The 20,325-nt window shown below is 36.9% G+C and overlaps 1 pseudogene; it reads right to left on the bottom strand.

Annotated features, from left to right (window-relative positions):
- LOC123591760 overlaps nucleotides 1-10,152 on the bottom strand; it is a 72,279-nt pseudogene extending 62,127 nt beyond the window's left edge.
- Nucleotides 10,153-20,325: the final 10,173 nt, after the last annotated feature.

Below are 20,325 nucleotides of genomic sequence, written 5' to 3'. Positions count from 1 at the left end.
CCCAACTATAAGGGACCCACTTCAGAATTAAAGAGGCATTTAGACTCAAGTGAAAAAATGGAAAAAGATACTCCATGAACAATAGAACAAAAACAATAAAATACCTAGTAATAAATTTAACCAAAGAAGTGAAAGATCTATACAATGAAAACAGTAACACTTTACTGAAAGAAACTGAAGAAAGCAAAACAAATGCAAGGACATCCTGTGTTCATGCTGGAAAAGTTAATACTGTTAAAATGTCCATGCCAGCCAAAAACATCTATAGATTCAATACAATCCCTATAAAAATCTCAATGGTAATTTCCACAGAAAAAAAAAAAAATCCTAAAATTCATACGGAACCACAAAAGACCCCAAAGAATCATAAGGAAAAAAACCTGCAAACATCACACTTCCTGATTTCAAACTGTCCTACAAAGCTATAATAATTGAAACAGCATGGTACTGGCATAAAAACAGACACTTAGACCAATGGAACCAAACAGAGGGACCATAATGAAACCTCTACATATACAGCCAACTAATATTGATAAGGGAGCCAAGAATATCTAATTTCCAATAACTGATCCCAAAGAAATAGATTGCCTGAGAAAGAATTCAAAATAATTGATTTAAAGAAGCTCAGTAAGCTACAAGGGTCCATGGATACAAGGGTGTAGGGAAAGACAACTGAATGAAATCAGGAAAACAATACATGAACAAAATAAGTTCATCAAAGAGAGAGAAGTCCTAAAAAAGAACTAAGCAAAAATTCTAGAGATGAGTGAAACAAAAATGCAGTACAGCTCTTCAACAGCAGAGTAAAGCAAACAGAAGAGAGAATCAGTGAACTCAAGGACATATTTGAAATTATCCAGTCAGAGGAGAAGAAAAAAAAACTTAAAAGGGGGAAGAAAGACTATAGGATATATTAGTAAGAAAATCAACATACAAATTATAGGAGTCCCACAATGAGAAGGGAGAAAAGGGGCAGCAGCTTATTATAGAAATAATGAAAAAAAAAAAAAAAAAAGCCCCAATCTGGGGAAGAAAACAGACATCTAGATTCAATAAGTCCAAAAGCTGCCAAACAGGTGGGACACAAAGAGCTCTACATTGAAACACATCATAATTAAATTGTCAAAAGTCAAAGACAGAAAATGTTAAAAGCAGCAAGAAAAGAAATGGCTCATCACATACAAGGGACCCCTGTCTCCATAAGACTATCAGCAGGTCTATCAACAGAAATCTTGTGGGCCAGGAGAGAGGATGAAGATATTCAGAGTACTTGGCAAAGCTATCTTTTATTAAAAAAAATTTTTTTTAAGTTTATTTATTTTGAAAAAGAGAATGAGAGAGCATGAGTGGGGGAGGGACAGACAAAGAGGAAGAGAGAGAGTCCCAAGCAGGCTCCATACTCTCAGTGCAGAGCCCAACACAGGCCTCGATCCCACGGCTGTATGATCATGACCTGAGCTGAAAGCAAAAGTTGGACGCTTAAGTGACCGAGTCACCCAAGTCTCCCAGCAAAGCTATCTTTTAAAAATAAAAAAGAGAGGGGCACCTAGGTGGCAGAGTCAGTTAAGCATTCGACTTCGGCTCAGGTCATGATTTTGCAGTTTGTGAGTTCGAGCCTCATGTCAGGCTCTGTGCTGACAGCTCAGAGCCTGAAGCCTGCTTTGGGTTCTGTGTCTCCCCCTCTCTCTGCCCCTCCCATGCTCATGCTCTGTCTTTCTCTGTCTCTCAATAACAAATAAATGTTAAAAAATATTTTTTTAAATAAAAATAAAGAAGAGAGGGGCTCAGTCAGTTAAGTGGCCGACTTTGGCTCAGGTCATGATCTCATGGTCTGTGGGTTCAAGCCCCGTTTCTGCTTCAGATTCTGTGTCTCACTCTCGCTCTGCCCCTCCCCTGCTCATGTTCTGTCTCTCTCTCTCAAAAATAAACATTAAAAAAAGAGAAACATTGTTTAAAAAAGATTAAGAAATAAAGAAGAGATGTTCTTCCCAAGCCAACAAAACTGAGGAAGTCTGTCACCATTAGACCTGCCTTACAAGAACGCTTAAGAGAGTTCTTTAAATTGAAGTGAAAACACACTAAACAGCAACGTGAAAACATATGAAAGCATAAATCTCACTGGTAAAGGTAATTATGTGAACAAATACAGAGTATTGTAACTCTGAAATGATGTACATTTGACCCAAATATAAAAGCTTAAAGATAATATGTTAACAAATATGCAATATAAAAAGAAGCAACCTCTGAGTAGAACACAGAATATGGTGAGAGGAGAGTATAGAGTTTTTGTATAAAACTTAGATGATTATAATGACAAGATATTTTATGCAAGCCTTGAGGTAGCTACTAAGAAAAAAATTACCTATAATATATACACAAAAGATAAAGAGAAAAGAATCAAAGCAAGTCACCACACCCATCATCATCATCATCATCATCATCATCATCATCATCAAACAGCACAGGAAGCTACCAAGAGAGGAAGAGAGGAACAAAATATCTCTAAAACAGACAGAAAACAATTAATAAAATGGCAACAGTAAGTTTCCACTTATCAAGAATCACTTTAAATGTAAATGGATAAAACTCCTCAACCAAAAGGCATTTAGAGTAGCTGAATGGATAAAAAAACAAACAAAAAAGATCCAGTGCTATGCAGTCTATCAGAGACTGACTTCAGATTTAAGGACACATAGAAGCTAAAAATGAAGAGGTTTAAGATATCCTATGCAAATGGTAATCAAAAGAAAGCAGAAGTTGCTATATTTACATCAGACTTGGTCAAAAACTGTCTCTAGGGACAAAAAGGGTCCATTCAACAAGAAGGTATAACAATTATAAATATATACACACCCAACATCAGAGCTCCTAAATATAATATATACACACCCAACATCACAGCTCTTAAATATAATATATCCACACCCAACATCAGAGCTCCTAAGTGCATAAAACAAATATTGACAGATCTTAAGAGAGAAATGAATAGCCATACAGTTAACAATAGGAAACTCCAATCCCTTACTTTGAACAATGAAGCAAACTTCCATACAGAAAATCAATTATAAGACAGTTGACTTGAATAACATTATAGACCAAATAGACCCAAGGGACAGAACTTCCTACCTAAAAGCAGCAGAACACACATTCTTCTCAAGTGCACACAGAACATTCTCGAGGATAGATCACAGGTTAGGTCATAAAACAAATTTTAACAAATTTAAGAACATCAAAATCATTCCAAGTATATTTTCTCACCACAATGTAATAAAACTAGAAATAAGAAAATAGGAAAAGTTGAAAATACATGGAAACTAAATAATATACTCTTGAACAACCATTAGGTCAGAGAGGAAATAAAAAAGGAATTTAAACTTTACCTCAAGACCAAAGAAAATTAAAGCATAACATATGAAAGTATAGGGTGTACACCAAAAAGTACTAAGAAGAAATTGTATAGCAATAAATGCCCACATTAAAAAAGAAAGATCTCAAATAAACAATCTAATTCTACACCTCAAGGAACTAGAAAAAGAACAACATACTAAACCCAAAATTATAAGAAGGAATAATAAACATGAAAGCAGAAGTAAATCAAAAGAGAATGGAAAGACAATAGAAAAAAATTAACAAAAATAAGATTTTATTTTTTGAAAAGAATGAAATCAATGATCCTTTAGCTAGGTAAGTAAAAAAAGAGAGAAGACTCAAATAAAATCACAAATGAAAGAGGAGACATTACAATGGATGCCTCAGGAAAAAATATGATCATAGAAAACTATTATAAACAATTATATGCCAACCAATTAGATAATCTACAAGAAATGGGTAAATTCCTAGAAACATAAGGCCTATCAAAACTGAGCCAAGAAGAAACAAGAAAGCCTGAAAAGACCGATAAAAATTAAGAAGACTTGAGGAGCACCCAGGTGGCTCAGTTGGTTAAGTGTCCAACTCTTGATTTCAGTTCAAGTCATGATCTCAACGTTGGTGAGATCAAACCCTGAGTCCGGCTCTATGCTGACAGCATGGAGCCTGCTTGGGATTCTCTCTCTCCCCCTCTCTCTCTGCCCCTTCCCTGCTTGCATGTGCTCTCTCTCTCTAAGTAAATAAATAATCATTAAAAACAAACAAACAAACAAGGAGATTGAATCAGTAATCAAAAAGCCTCCCAAGAAAGAAAAGCCTAGGACCAGATGGTTTCATATGTGAATTCTACCAAATATTCAAAGAAGATTAATACCAATCCTTGTTAAATTCTTCCAAAATATAGAAGGAGGGAATACCTAACTTATTTTATAAAGCCAGCATCATCCTGACACTAAAGTCAAACCAAACCAAAAAATCAAAAGAAAACTATGGGCCAATATCCCTGATGAACACAGATGCAAAACTCCTTAATAAAATAATAGCAAACCAAATTCAATAGTATATTAAATGGGTCATATACAATGACCAAGTGGGACTTATGCCTCACATTCAAGATTGATTCAACATATGAAAATCAATCAATGAGATATACCATATTAATAGAATAAAAGAAAAAGGCCACATGATCATCCCAACAGACAAAGAAAAATCATTTGACAAAAGTCAATATCCATTCATGATAAAAACTCTCACCAAAATAGGTATAGAGAAATTTACCTCAACACAATAAAGCCATATATGAAAATCTTGCAGCGAACATCATAATCAATGTGGAAAAGCTGGAAGTTCTTCCTCTAAGACCTCGTACAAGGCAAGGATGCCCCCTCTCACTACTTCATAGCACTGCAAGTCCTAGCAGTGCTAATTAGACCAATTAGACAAGAAAAAGAAAGGAAAGGTATCTGAATCTGAAAAGAAGTAAAATTATGTTTGCAGATGACATGATCATAGATGTAGGAAACCCCAAAGACTCAATAATAACAACAACAAAAACTGTGAGAATGAATAAAGCAATTCAGTAAAGTTGTGGGCTACAAAATCAACATACCAAATTCAGTCACATTTCTCTATATAAACAATGAACTGTCTGACAAGAAAATCAAGAAAACAATATCATTACAATAACAACAAAAAGAATAAAATACTTACAAGTAAACTTAACAAAGAGATGAAGACTTGTACACTGAAAATTATAAAACATTAATGAAGGAAATTAAAGAAGACACAGATAAATGCATCCTATATTCATGGATTGAAAAAACTAATATTATTAAAATGTCCATAGTACCCAATGTGCTCTAAAGAATCAATGCAATTCCTATCGAAATGCCAGTTCCATTCTTTCCAGAAATAGAAAAAAAAATCCAATTCATATTAAACCACAAAAGACCCTGTATAGCCAATGCAATCTTTGAGGAAAACAAAACAATAACAACAACAACAACAACAACACAAAGAGGGGGGCACAGTTCCAGATTTCAAAATACATTATGAAGCTATGGTAATCAAACAGTATTGCACTGTCATGAAAACAAAAAAACAGACCAATGTAACAGAATACAGAGCCTAGAAATAAATATACACATATCAACTGATCTTCAATAAATAAATGTGCTAAGAAGGGACATTTGGGGGCTCAATTCGTTAAGCGTCTGACTCTTGATTTCAGCTCAGGTCATGACCTCAAAGTTTGTGGGATTGAGCCCCATGTCAGGCTCTGCACAGAATGCACAGAGCCTGCTTGGGATTCTCTCCGCCCCCCTGCCATCCCTTCCCTATTCATGCTCTCTCTCTCAAAATAAATAAGTAAACAATAAAAATACGTGTGCCAAGAAATACAATGTGGAAAGGATAGCTTCTTTAATAAACGGTGCTGGGAAAACTGGATATCCACATCCAGAAGGATGAAAGTGGATCCTTATATCACACCATACACAAAAATCAACTCAAAATGGATTAAAGATTTAAATGTAAGGCCTGAAACCATGAAACTAGAAAAAACAGGGAAAAATCTTCTTGACATTGATCTGTTTTTTTGGAAATGTTCCACAGGCAAAAGAGCAAAAAGAGACAAGTGGGATTACATCAAACTAAATATGTCTGCACAGAAAAGGAAACAGTGAAGTGGAACAGCAGTCTATGGAATGGAAGACAAAATTTGCAAACCATATTCAATACAGAGTCAATATCCAAAGTTTATGGGAACTCATAAAATTCAATAGCAAAATTAAAAATGGGCAAAGGACCTGAATAGGCACTTCTCAAAAGAAGACCTACAGAGTCAACAGGTATATGAAAAGATGCTCATCACTAACCATCAGAGAAATGCAGCTCAAAACCACAATGAAATATCATCTCACACCTGTTAGAATGGCTTTTAGCAAAAACAAAACATAATCAATGTTGGAGATGATGTGGAGAAAGGGGATCCCTTGTACACTGATGGGAATATAAACTGGTACAGCCATTATGTAAAACAGTATGGAGTCTCCTCAAAAATTAAGTAAAACTACCATATGATCCAGCAATCCCACTTCTGGGTATATATCTAAAGAAAATGAAATCCGTATCTCAGAGAGATAACTGTGCTCTCACATTCACTGCAGCACTATTCACAATAGCCTAGATACAGAAACAACCTAAATGTCCATCGACAGATGAATGGATAAAGTACAACACACACACACACACACACACACACACACACGCACAAAGTGATATTATTCAACCTTAATAAAGGGAAATCCTGCCATTTGTGATAGCATGGATTAATGTGGAGGACACGTCACTAAGTGAAATAAGCCAGAGAGAAAGACAAATACTGCACGATCTCATGTATGTATGAAATCTAAAATATTCCACCTCATAGAAGCAGAGAATAGAATGGTAGTTCTCAAGAGCTGGATGGAGTGGAAAATGGGGAGATGTTCAAAGGGTACAAAATTTCAGTTATACAGGATCAATAAATTATGAAGATATAGTGTATATTGATGTGACTATAATTAATACTGAGCTATATACTTGAAATTTGCTGGAAGAGTAGATCTTAAATGTCCTCACCACAGAAAAGGGAGGAAGGAAGGAAGGAAGGAAGGAAGGAAGGAAGGAAGGAAGGGAGGGAGGGAGGAAGGAAGGGTAATTTAGTGAGGTGATATGTTGATTACCTTGATTTTGGTAATTATTTCACAATGTATATGCATATCAAAACATCAAATTGTACACCTTAATTATATATATGACTTCTATTTGTCAATTATATCTCAATAAAGCTGAGTTGTAAAGAAAAAAACTGTTTAAAAAGAAAAGAAGAAAATGAAAAGGTTATACTAAAGGGACTTCACCAGGAATTATGGGTGCAACTTCAAGCATAAAACCGGATTGTACATTCAAATTCCTCACCAAAAATTTTTTAAATATAAATATGGCATGTAAACTCATGGAAAGATGTTAAACATTAGTTAATAAGAAAATACAAACTAACATAAAAATAGGATCTGATCATTTGTAATAAAATATCTGACTCCAGTTTTGATGTTTGATTGCTAACAGCTTTCAAGTCCATCTTTTCCTCTTCCCTTTCTGCCCCCCAACTGGGAAAGTGGACTTAAAAATAAACACACACACACACATACACACACACACACGGGTGCTCCTAGCTTTAATGTCAGCAGGAAGTTTAAACCACACAACCACAGCCCATGCAAAGGAACCTTCGACCCAATCCCACCCCTTAATCTCCACTAAAACCCCAAGCCACTCTCCTTTCCTTGCTCTCTCAAGCCAATTTCAGAGCAGTTTGGGAAGCCTGCCTTGGTCTCTTCAGAAGGTCTTATTATATGATAAACCTTTGCATGCCACCTTGGTGTGTCTGTGTGTGGCATCAGTCTTGAAATCCAAGCCAAATTTTAACGGGGGTGGGGAGGTTCCATCCTACCTATACCAGGTGACCAACACACCATTAGAATGGCTAAAATTAGAAAGCCCGACTATATTCAATGTTGGTGAGGATGAGGAGGAAGTGGAAACAATACACATATGAGAAAGTAATACACAACTGCTTTGGAAAATAATTTGTCAGTTTCTTAAAAAGCCAAACAGACATTGACCATATGACCCAGCAATTCTACTCTTAGGTATTTGTCCAAGAGAAAAGAAAGCATATGCTCTAATAAAGATTAGTACATGGAATGTTCATAGCAACTTTATTTATAACAGCCAAAAACTAGAAATGGCCCAAATAGTTCATAAAATACTATTAAGTAATTAAAAAAAAAAAACTGAACTGGTAATAAATGTAATAATATGGCTGAATCTCAATTATGCAGATTAAAAGAAGACAAGAATACAAACTGTATTGTCCCATTTATATAATTTCTATTTGCAAGTATCAACAGTGATAGAAAGCAGTAAGTAGTTGCCGGGGAGCCCAGGTTGGGAACGGAACAAAGGTGCTGGGGGTGGGGAGGGTGGAGACACAGGAGGAAGGGATTACAAGGGTGCAACATGGAACTTTCAGAGATGACAAATATATCCAGTATCTTGATTTCGGTGATGAGTGCACACCTAAGTCAAAACTTATAAAGTTTTACACCTAGGTATGTGCAGTGACTTTATATGGAAATTGAACTTGGGTGTTTAGGGTTTTTTTTTTAAAGACTGGAAAATTTCACCTTGAGTACTTGTTGACAGAAGAGTCCTAAGGATTGTGCTTGGGGCATTTCTCAGATCTCCTCCTAACCATCATTCTGGGTATGCTCTTCGATTTTCTGTTTTTGTTCTTTTCCTGAGTCCTGTGTTCCTCTTTTTTGGTTTGCCCCCTCATGTTACAGAAGACACCCTTCAGTGATACTGTGAGAAAGGGCATTTCTGGGGCACTTGAGTGGCTCCATCAGTTAAGCATCTTGAGTCTTCAGTCTTGAGTTTGCTTCAGGTCATGATCTCAAGGTTGTGAGACTGAGCCCCAAGTTGGGCTCTGTATTGAGGCATGGAGCCTGCATAAGATTCTATCTCCCTCTTCCCCTCTCCCCACCCCCAAAAAAGGGCATTTCTGGGGGCGCCTGGGTAGCTCAGTCGGTTAAGCGTCCGACTTCGGTTCAAGTCATGATCTGACGGCCCGTGAGTTCGACCCCCACATTGGGCTCTGTGCTGACAGCTTGGAGCCTGGAGCCTGCTTCATGTTCTATGTCTCCCTCTCTCTCTGCCCCTCCCCTGCTCATGCTGTCTCTGTCTCTCAAAAATAATAAACACTTTTTTTTTTAAAGGGGGAATTTCTGTAAAATTACCTGAGGAGTATTCCTATGACAGTTTGGCTAGGCATAGAATTTCAGGTCACAATTCCTTTTCAATCAGAACTTGGAAGGCACTGGCCATTACCTTGTTTTCCTTGTTGCTGTTAAAAAGATCAAAGTTATTAATATTCTTTTGTATGTTGACATTGTTTTTTGTACATGATCTTTCTTTTTATTCACTCCTTCCATGTCTCTGGGGGGCTGTGGGATTTTCTAATCGTTTCCAGCAAAGTTTATAATGTGCTTTAGTATGAGTTTATTTGTCCCCTGTTCTGGTCACTCACTTCAACCTGAAAACTCATATCCTTCAACTTTGGCAAATTTTTGTAATGACTTTTTCCCTCTTTTCTTTTCTTTTCTCTCAATGGAAGTCCTAATGTTCACATTTCAAATCTACTGCTTTGTTCCTTTAATTTTTTCTTTTTTTCTTTCTTGCTTTCTACCTCCTATTATATCTTTCCATTATATCTATCCTATTTTTATCTTTCTGAGCAATTTCCTTACCTTTATCTACCAACCCTTATATTGAGTTTTAAATTTCTATTATATGTCAATTTTTAAGATTTTTTGAGTGTTTGTATGTATATGTATCATTCTGTTCTTTCATTCACTTGCTTCTCCAAGCATATTAGGGAGAGTTTCTATCTTTAAGGTATTTCTTCCTTCTCCTGGATAGTGTGTTCTGTAATCACTGTTTTGGTTTCTCCCTGTTAAGTGCTTCTCACATACCTTGTGTAATATTTTTCTATTGCTGCTCAGATTACTGCAAATTTACTGGCTTAAAACAGTGCCATTCTGGAGGTCAGAAATCCTAACATCGGGGTGTCAGCAGTGCTGCATTCCTTGTGGAGGCTCTGAAAGACAATCCGTTTCCTTGTCCTTTCCAGCTTCTAGAGGCTACTCACAGCCCATGGCTCATGGTCTCTTCCTCCATCTTCAAAGCCAGCAGAGTATTATCTTCAATAGCTCTGATTCCATCAACGTATCTTCTTCCCTCGTCTGACCCTTCTGTCTCCCTCAAGCAAGCACCCTTGTGGTTATAATGGGCCTACCCAGATAATCCAGGGTAATCTTCCCATCTCAAGACCTATAACCGCATCTGCAAAGTCCCTTTGGCACGTAAAGGAACATTATCAGTCTCTGGAGGCTAGAATGCAGACACAGTTGGGGCCATTACTCAGCCTGCCACATCTGGTAACCTTCACCCTTTCACAGCCAGTCCTGAACTTAGATACTTACAGTATTAAGATAGATAGTGCCTAAACTTGCACAAAGAAAGAGGTTTTCCCAAATACATTCATCTTCTGTTACTGCATAACAAACAAGCACCAATTGAATGGTTTAAAACCATATATTTATTTTCACGGTTTCTGTGGCTAGGGGGTCGGAGGCAGATTTAACGGGTCTTCTGCTCAGGGTCTCAGAAGGTTCAATAAAATTAAGGCCTTGGCCAGGATGCAATCTTACCTGAGCCTTGGGATCCTCTTAAAAGCTTATTCTTTTCGGCTATTCTTTTCTTGCTGGCTGTTGGCAGCGATAGCTTTCAGCTCTACGAAGTCACTCTTAGGTGCCAGCCACGTGGTCCCCCACAACACAGCAGCCTACTCCTTCAAAGCCAGCAGGCGTCTATATCTCTGGTAGGCCGAGGAAACTCAGATCACATACTACAATCACAGGAATGGTTCAACCATCATCTTTGCCATTTAATGGAACCCCATCAAGAGAGTGACTATTGGTCTGATTCTACTCAAGGGCAGGAGGTTACACGGGGTGTGTACTCCAGGGGTGGGAATCCTGGAACTGTAACAGAATTCTGCCTACCTTGTCTAATTTGAAGCTTTTAGAGAAAGAAGTTTAAAGATTTAAATGGAAGCTGAGCTCATATTTTTCTTGATACTATTTGTGTATCTTAATACATTTAAAATCATGGACTAAGACGTGTGTGTGGTGGCGGTTGGGGGAGAAATTAACTGATTACCCAATATATGCCAGGTACCGTGCCTTTACTTTTAAGTAAAGATTCCTTTACTTTATAGTTACCCCATATCAGAGAAAAGAACAGCATTTGAACCACAGAGGTACTAAAAAAGCATGTAGCCAAATCAATTATCAGTGTGTTCTTTAGGCTTTTAAGTACAGATAAGAAAACTGGACAATGATCATAACCGTCATTGAGTTGAAAGGCTAAACTAGTATTTCCTAATTTTCCTAAACGAGTGAATGAAAATGCTTTTAATGGTTTTGGAAAACAAATACTCTACATTTCCCAGTGTAATGGACTTTTTTTTACAAAGCAAAACAGATTTTAGTTGCATAGAATTTAAAACAGACGGCAGCTTATGTAACTAAATTTAATGGCCTAAAATATTTTCTCCTAAATCATGCTGGACATATTTTATTAATCTGTGAACAGAATTTATTCCAGGATGGCACTGTACATATTTAATCATAGTCAAATCTTTCTTCATCTAGAAGATCAAATACAGCTAATATTGCTTAGAAAATAAAAACTACAAAGGACTTTAGAATTAAGAAACATTTTAAACCACATTTAAATTCAAATATTGCTAAACACAACTTTCATCCTGAAGCATCAAGGAGAAGTCTGAAGTACTGTCTTTGTTAAGAGCAATCAAGGTAAAAACATCAAATAATTTCACTTTTCAAAACAGTTTTATTATATATTTAAAGACCTGAAAGTTTCTGGCAATATAGCAATGTTAGAATATATGGAGCAAATTATAACACAAGTTGAAAACGAACTCAAAATTTTTAAAAATTTCTTTTAATGTTTATGTTTGAGAGAGAGAGAGAGAGAGAGAGAGAGAGAGAGAGAGACGGAATCTGAAGCAGGCTCCAGGCTCTGAGCTGTCAGCACAGACCCGGACACAGGGCTCAAACCCTTGAACTGAGAGATCATGACCTGAGCCAAAGTTGGATGCTCAACTGACTGAGCCACCCAGGCGCCCCAATGACAGTTATTTTTAACTATTTCTCTGTCACCTAAACAAATCCAGGCTGATAACATAGCTGAAATACTACAAATATGAAATGGCCAAACATCAGAGAAATAACTGACTCAAAATACAGAAAACCTAAATTATTTCACTGATGTAAAAATGCACTGAAGTTTTTGTGTTCATGAATAAGAGATCATGATAATAACATATGCTTAAAGTTCAAAAGAAAATTTCTTATAAAATCATAAAAATTTTAAGAAGCATTTTGGCCAAAAATACTTCATTCTTGGTCTCAACCCAGAGAAATATTTTGGAAAACTGGAAGAAAAATTGTATTTCATAGTTGTTTGAGGTGTCTCAATATGGTTGGAAAAAGAAGATATTTTCCCCATTCTTATTTGGGCATTTTGCACGCATTCACACATGGCATAAATTTAAACTTTGAACTGGCATGCACAAAACCCTCTATGAGGAAATCACAGTCTAGAAATAAAAGCAATTTCTGATTTTTGAGACAGAACACGAAACAACATTGACAGGGCCCTGTTTCCTCAGTAGTGAATTAGGCATTCATTCCAGCCAGGTATTCAGTTACCTAAAGACCCACTCAACAGATGTTGGTGAGAGACTGCATCTGAAAGCTCCTTATAAGGAAGCACATGAAATGAATAGTATACATCATTTGTATAAGGTTAAAAATAGACACACACACACACACACACACACACACACACACACACACACACACACAATATATGGGAATGAGAAGCTGGAATCACAAAGAACTCAATGGGTTCCAGTAATGGCAGACTAGGTAATAAACACCAACTCTCTGAACACTAGAAAAGGTGGGCAAAACCAACAGCAGTTACTTGAAAGCATCCAAATGCCAACAAGGCAATGAAAAATCACAGGTCAGTGGAGAAGTAAACTTTCACAAGGGAAGCCTAGCATTTGGGGCTGCTATTCCCACAGGGACAGCTGCTGATGAGGTAACTCAGAGCTGAGCAGAGCTTTCAAAAATCTCACAGGAAAGGGGACAAAAACTGAAGTTCAGGGTTTTCCAAGGAGAAAGGACTCTCCTAAAGGTCTGTGGCTTTGGATGGAGACACACTCTAAGAGTTAAGAGTAACTAGAATCAGGAACTGAATCCGACTTCAAAATCTCAAGCCCTTTCTTGATTAAGGGGATTCAGGATCCGAAGTACCCCTACCTGCCTTCTGAAAGCAACACTAAATCAGTTCTGAAGGAAGATTAACATCATCCTCCCAGAGATAATCTCTGCTCTCTTTCACATACCATGTCAACACACAAAATAACAACTCCATGTACCAGGAGAGAGATCAACATCATGAAAAACAGAGAGGCCCACAGGGGAGCAGATAATCCAGTTATCACACACAGACTTTAAAGCAACTGTTTAATACAAGAAAATCAGACAAACTTGAGAATTTTGTCCAAAAGTTAACAAAAACAATTTTTTAAGTACCAAGAAGAAATTCTAGAACCAGAAAACAAATAAAAAAACAAATGAAGAGGGGGAAAAAGGATAAAAAAATAGAGAAAAGAAAATATGGTTGAAAGTTTTCTGTTTTCTAAAACTGGTACACTTTTAGGTCATTAAGTGATGCTGCTCTCTCTCTCTCTCAAAATAAATAACTAACAAACAAACAAACAAACAAACAAAAAACCACCTCTGTACTATTCCAAAATATCTGTAGAGTCAAAATAAACACACATATAATTTAATATTAATTTACCATAACATGTACGGTTTTAAGTCCTAATCATTTGAAAATTAATGGTTTCAGTGGGTACACAGAAGAAGGAATTCATTAGGTTAAAAAAAAAAGCTAATAGATTATTGCATTAAATTAGGAGAGAAGAAATACAGACATGAACTAAACTAATGGCAATGGAAATAGAAAAAGATCAGGCAAACAAAGGGGAAGGGGAAAAGAAGGAGTCTACAAGGATCCCAAAGTTTGAGCTTCAGTGGCAGACAAAATAATGGCACCAACAACAGAAATGGGCAAATTATGAGGTAAGCCAATTTTAAGGAAGAAGATACTTTAACAACGCAGGCTGACTTGGAGGTGAAGAATGATAGGGCACAAAGTCCAGTGCACAATAAAGATGAGGTTCTAGAGGGTGGGACAAAGTGTTAAAAGAGAAATGATTTGAGGGTCATATGCCCAGAAGTGATGACAAAGCTATGGAAATCAATGTTATCTGAAAACTGTTTATTTGAATCCATCTTACTAATTCACAAAAGATAAAACTAAGTGCCACTGCTCACCATTATTCTAAGTGTAGTTACTTCTTAAAAAAAGAAAAAAAAAAAAAGGTTGATCGATCAAATATAAAAATATGCAAAAAGTGCTTTCGTTCTCTTTTTAAAAAACTCAATTACATAAAGTTGAGGGAAACCAGTCAATACTGACAAGTGAATTTTATAACCACTAACACCAAGAAATCAAGCAGGGAAACTCCAAAGACATTTACTGTTGGGACTATTAGAGAATGGGAAAGACGGGAGCATGAAGGAACTTTACCACGTAAATCATTAACAAACAGCCCCTCTACATCACCAAAATTAATTGTTAATAATGAAGAATAACAAGGAGAAGCGTGTGCTAGTTTTATATTCATAGGTGTATTTACAGAATCACAAATACACGTTTTAGATGGAATAAAATAAATAAATAAAACAGGCTTTGAGTTTCAAATTCTATCTCACGACATCAGCCAGCTTCATAATGCACCTTTTTTACTGTTAGTTTTTTGGGAAGAGAATATGTCAATATGCTACTTTACACCACTCTCCAAGTCCATGTGTAACCTCAGCAAGGATTATTTAAAACCCTAATCATTAGGCTGCATTAATCTAAGCCAAGTACCAGTAACTTTGTAACAGGAAAAGCTTCAAAAACATGACGTTCATTGTACCTAACAATTTAACAAATTAAAGAATTTTGGTAACACAGAACATAATACAGACCTGATCTGTAATCTTTCTGTTAATTTGAGCCATTGAAGTTTTCAATGTGCCATAATGTAAAATAAACCCAGAAAAAATAACCATCTGTAACTTACATTTATACCTATTCTAAATTAGGTATTTTACCATACTCTATTGTCTTCATAGAATATTCACTGTTCAAGTTGAATCTTTCCGATACTCTCTTTTAAGATGTTTCAGCACTACATTCTAACAGCTTAGTAAGAAACTCTACCACAGGGGGGAAAAAGTTTAAATGCGTATATCTAAGAGTAGACAGAAAAAGTAAGTAACACCTTTAACCTAGCTTTGACTCCACAGAGTTCTTAAAGGCGGGTGGGATCCACATGCTACAGATAACGTAAGAATCGTATTTAAAATATGAACAGTATATTTTTAAATAATTTGTGGTGACTTTATATATCCTGTATTATACATATTAGATTCAAGAGTCTATCTAAAATAGACATTTTCTGGGAGTTGCTCCATGGGAATTCCAGAAGAACATTGTAATGTTTATATTCTTTGGAATACGTATCCACACATAATTGAATTCTGCATGAAACCAAAATAAGCTTTTCAAGTATCTAAAATAAATTTTCCAACATCACCCAAAGCTGAAAAGTGATTTTTGGTCATGCTGTCATTCCAAGTATGTGTTGTAAAGTATTTCTCATTAATAGGGCTTTACGTGAAATTGGGTGTCATGGCCTGATTATTTCCTGATGATAACTTTAAACTACTTAAACCTTACTTCCTTATTGAATATTAAGAAGAAAAACTCCTCTGAGGTATAGGGGAGTCAGCTTCTGGACCATTGTGGAAAACTTAACAGCCAAATTTTATCTAACTTAAGGATGAGACCCATGGAAACTCAAATTTGCAAAAAGGAGTGGTGATCCAAAACCACTTATCACCAGATTACTTGTCGAAATGCACTGCCTTTCTATTATTCTCTTACACAGAAACCTTCAACGGCTTACCACTGAAAATACACTGAAGTTCCATAACTTTGCCTTTCACAGTCCTTCACAATCTCAAGCAACCTTAACTCTTCTGAGTATCAGGGTAAAAACTGTAACCCAGCCGGTCCAAACCGGTTCTCCAATACACTTCCCACTTTCTGACTCTTATTTAACTGTCATCTTTTTTCAGGACAATAAGCCCTGTGTCCCTCTCTCAGTCTACCTATCTTTCTTTCAAGGTCTACCTACGCTATTCATCAATAAAGCCTTTCCTGATCACCTCAGGCAAAAACGATTTATTCGTTTCTATGGCATTTTGAATGTTCCACTCCTACCCCGTTTCCTGAAGGGACTGGACGGAGACGCAATGACAGCTACTCACCAACTGAATGCCAAACTTTGGAGAGTGGCAAGTTGCTACCTGGACAAGCTGTGACCACTTGACTGCTCTTTCTGCTGGCTTTGCTGCAGATGTTCACCGTGTTGGATTAAACTACACATGCAAATGTAGCCTTTCCCTACTGTGGCACCAACAGGCTGCAAGGAATTGAATAGAGCTGTATTTTATTTTATTTTTATTTTTTTTTATTTTTTATTTTTTTTTTTATTTTTTTATTTTTTTTATAATATATGAAATTTATTGTCAAATTGGTTTCCATAAAACACCCAGTGCTCATCCCAAAAGGTGCCCTCCTCAATACCCATCACCCACCCTCTCCTCCCTCCCACCCCCCATCAACCCTCAGTTTGTTCTGTTTTTAACAGTCTCTTATGCTTTGGCTCTCTCCCACTCTAACCTCTTTTTTTTTTTTTTCTTTTTTCTTTTTTTCCTCCCCCTCCCCCATGGGTTCCTGTTAGGTTTCTCAGGATCCACATAAGAGTGAAACCATATGGTATCTGTCTTTCTCTGTATGGCTTATTTCACTTAGCATCACACTCTCCAGTTCCATCCACGTTGCTACAAAAGGCCATATTTCATTTTTTCTCATTGCCACGTAGTATTCCATTGTGTATATAAACCACAATTTCTTTATCCATTCATCAGTTGATGGACATTTAGGCTCTTTCCATAATTTGGCTATTGTTGAGAGTGCTGCTATGAACATTGGGGTACAAGTGCCCCTATGCATCAGTACTCCTGTATCCCTTGGATAAATTCCTAGCAGTGCTATTGCTGGGTCATAGGGTAGGTCTATTTTTAATTTTCTGAGGAACCTCCACACTGCTTTCCAGAGCGGCTGCACCAATTTGCATTCCCACCAACAGTGCAAGAGGGTTCCCGTTTCTCCACATCCTCGCCAGCATCTATAGTCTCCTGATTTGTTCATTTTGGCCACTCTGACTGGCGTGAGGTGATACCTGAGTGTGGTTTTGATTTGTATTTCCCTGATAAGGAGCGACGCTGAACATCTTTTCATGTGCCTGTTGGCCATCCGGATGTCTTCTTTAGAGAAGTGTCTATTCATGTTTTCTGCCCATTTCTTCACTGGGTTATTTGTTTTTCGGGTGTGGAGTTTGGTGAGCTCTTTATAGATTCTGGATACTAGCCCTTTGTCCGATATGTCATTTACAAATATCTTTTCCCATTCCGTTGGTTGCCTTTTAGTTTTGTTGGTTGTTTCCTTTGCTGTGCAGAAGCTTTTTATCTTCATAAGGTCCCAGTAATTCACTTTTGCTTTTAATTCCCTTGCCTTTGGGGATGTGTCGAGTAAGAGATTGCTACGGCTGAGGTCAGAGAGGTCTTTTCCTGCTTTCTCCTCTAAGGTTTTGATGGTTTCCTGTCTCACATTCAGGTCCTTTATCCATTTTGAGTTTATTTTTGTGAATGGTGTGAGAAAGTGGTCTAGTTTCAGCCTTCTGCATGTTGCTGTCCAGTTCTCCCAGCACCATTTGTTAAAGAGGCTGTCTTTTTTCCATTGGATGTTCTTTCCTGCTTTGTCAAAGATGAGTTGACCATACGTTTGTGGGTCTAGTTCTGGGGTTTCTATTCTATTCCATTGGTCTATGTGTCTGTTTTTGTGCCAATACCATGCTGTCTTGATGATGACAGCTTTGTAGTAGAGGCTAAAGTCTGGGATTGTGATGCCTCCTGCTTTGGTCTTCTTCTTCAAAATTCCTTTGGCTATTCGGGGCCTTTTGTGGTTCCATATGAATTTTAGGATTGCTTGTTCTAGTTTCTAGAAGAATGCTGGTGCAATTTTGATTGGGATTGCATTGAATGTGTAGATAGCTTTGGGTAGTATTGACATTTTGACAATATTTATTTTTCCAATCCATGAGCAGGGAATGTCTTTCCATTTCTTTAAATCTTCTTCAATTTCCTTCGTAAGCTTTCTATAGTTTTCAGCATACAGATCCTTTACATCTTTGGTTAGATTTATTCCTAGGTATTTTATGCTTCTTGGTGCAATTGTGAATGGGATCAGTTTCTTTATTTGTCTTTCTGTTGCTTCATTGTTAGTGTATAAGAATGCAACTGATTTCTGTACATTGATTTTGTATCCTGCGACTTTGCTGAATTCATGTATCAATTCTAGCAGACTTTTGGTGGAGTCTATCAGATTTTCCATGTATAATATCATGTCATCTGCAAAAAGCGAAAGCTTGACTTCATCTTTGCCAATTTTGATGCCTTTGATTTCCTTTTGTTGTCTGATTGCTGATGCTAGAACTTCCAGCACTATGTTAAACAACAGTGGTGAGAGTGGGCATCCCTGTCGGGTTCCTGATCTCAGGGAAAAAGCTCTCAGTTTTTCCCCATTGAGGATGATGTTAGCTGTGGGCTTTTCATAAATGGCTTTTATGATCTTTAAGTATGTTCCTTCTATCCCGACTTTCTCAAGGGTTTTTATTAAGAAACGGTGCTGGATTTTGTCAAAGGCCTTTTCTGCATCGATTGACAGGATCATATGGTTCTTCTCTTTTTTTTTGTTAATGTGATGTATCACGTTGATTGATTTGCGAATGTTGAACCAGCCCTGCATCCCAGGAATGAATCCCACTTGATCATGGTGAATAATTCTTTTTATATGCCGTTGAATTCGATTTGCTAATATCTTATTGAGAATTTTTGCATCCATATTCATCAGGGATATTGGCCGGTAGTTCTCTTTTTTTACTGGGTCTCTGTCTGGTTTAGGAATCAAAGTAATACTGGCTTCATAGAATGAGTCTGGAAGTTTTCCTTCCCTTTCTATTTCTTGGAATAGCTTGAGAAGGATAGGTATTATCTCTGCTTTAAACGTCTGGTAGAACTCCCCTGGGAAGCCATCTGGTCCTGGACTCTTATTTGTTGGGAGATTTTTGATAACCGATTCAATTTCTTCGCTGGTTATGGGTCTGTTCAAGCTTTCTATTTCCTCCTGATTGAGTTTTGGAAGAGTGTGGGTGTTCAGGAATTTGTCCATTTCTTCCAGGTTGTCCAATTTGTTGGCATATAATTTTTCATAGTATTCCCTGATAATTGTTTGTATCTCTGAGGGATTGGTTGTAATAATTCCATTTTCATTCATGATTTTATCTATTTGGGTCATCTCCCTTTTCTTTTTGAGAAGCTGGCTAGAGGTTTGTCAATTTTGTTTATTTTTTCAAAAAACCAACTCTTGGTTTCGTTGATCTGCTCTACAGTTTTTTTAGACTCTATATTGTTTATTTCTGCTCTGATCTTTATTATTTCTCTTCTTCTGCTGGGTTTAGGCTGCCTTTGCTGTTCTGCTTCTATTTCCTTTAGGTGTGCTGTTAGATTTTGTATTTGGGATTTTTCTTGTTTCTTGAGATAGGCCTGGATTGCAATGTATTTTCCTCTCAGGACTGCCTTCGCTGCGTCCCAAAGCGTTTGGATTGATGTATTTTCATTTTGTTTGTTTCCATATATTTTTTAATTTCTTCTCTAATTGCCTGGTTGACCCACTCATTCGTTAGTAGGGTGTTCTTTAACCTCCATGCTTTTGGAGGTTTTCCAGACTTTTTTCTGTGGTTGATTTCAAGCTTCATAGCATTGTGGTCTGAAAGTATGCATGGTATAATTTCAATTCTGGTAAACTTATGGAGGGCTGTTTTGTGACCCAGTATATGATCTATCTTGGAGAATGTTCCATGTGCACTCGAGAAGAAAGTCTATTCTGTTGCTTTGGGATGCAGAGTTCTAAATATATCTGTCAAGTCCATCTGATCCAATGTCT

The sequence above is a fragment of the Leopardus geoffroyi genome, chromosome B4 (genome assembly GCF_018350155.1).
Source record: "Leopardus geoffroyi isolate Oge1 chromosome B4, O.geoffroyi_Oge1_pat1.0, whole genome shotgun sequence".
Classification (NCBI taxonomy): Eukaryota; Metazoa; Chordata; class Mammalia; order Carnivora; family Felidae; genus Leopardus; species Leopardus geoffroyi.
The sequence above is the reverse complement of the archived record's forward strand: the minus strand, read 5'-3'. Positions and strand labels throughout refer to the sequence as shown.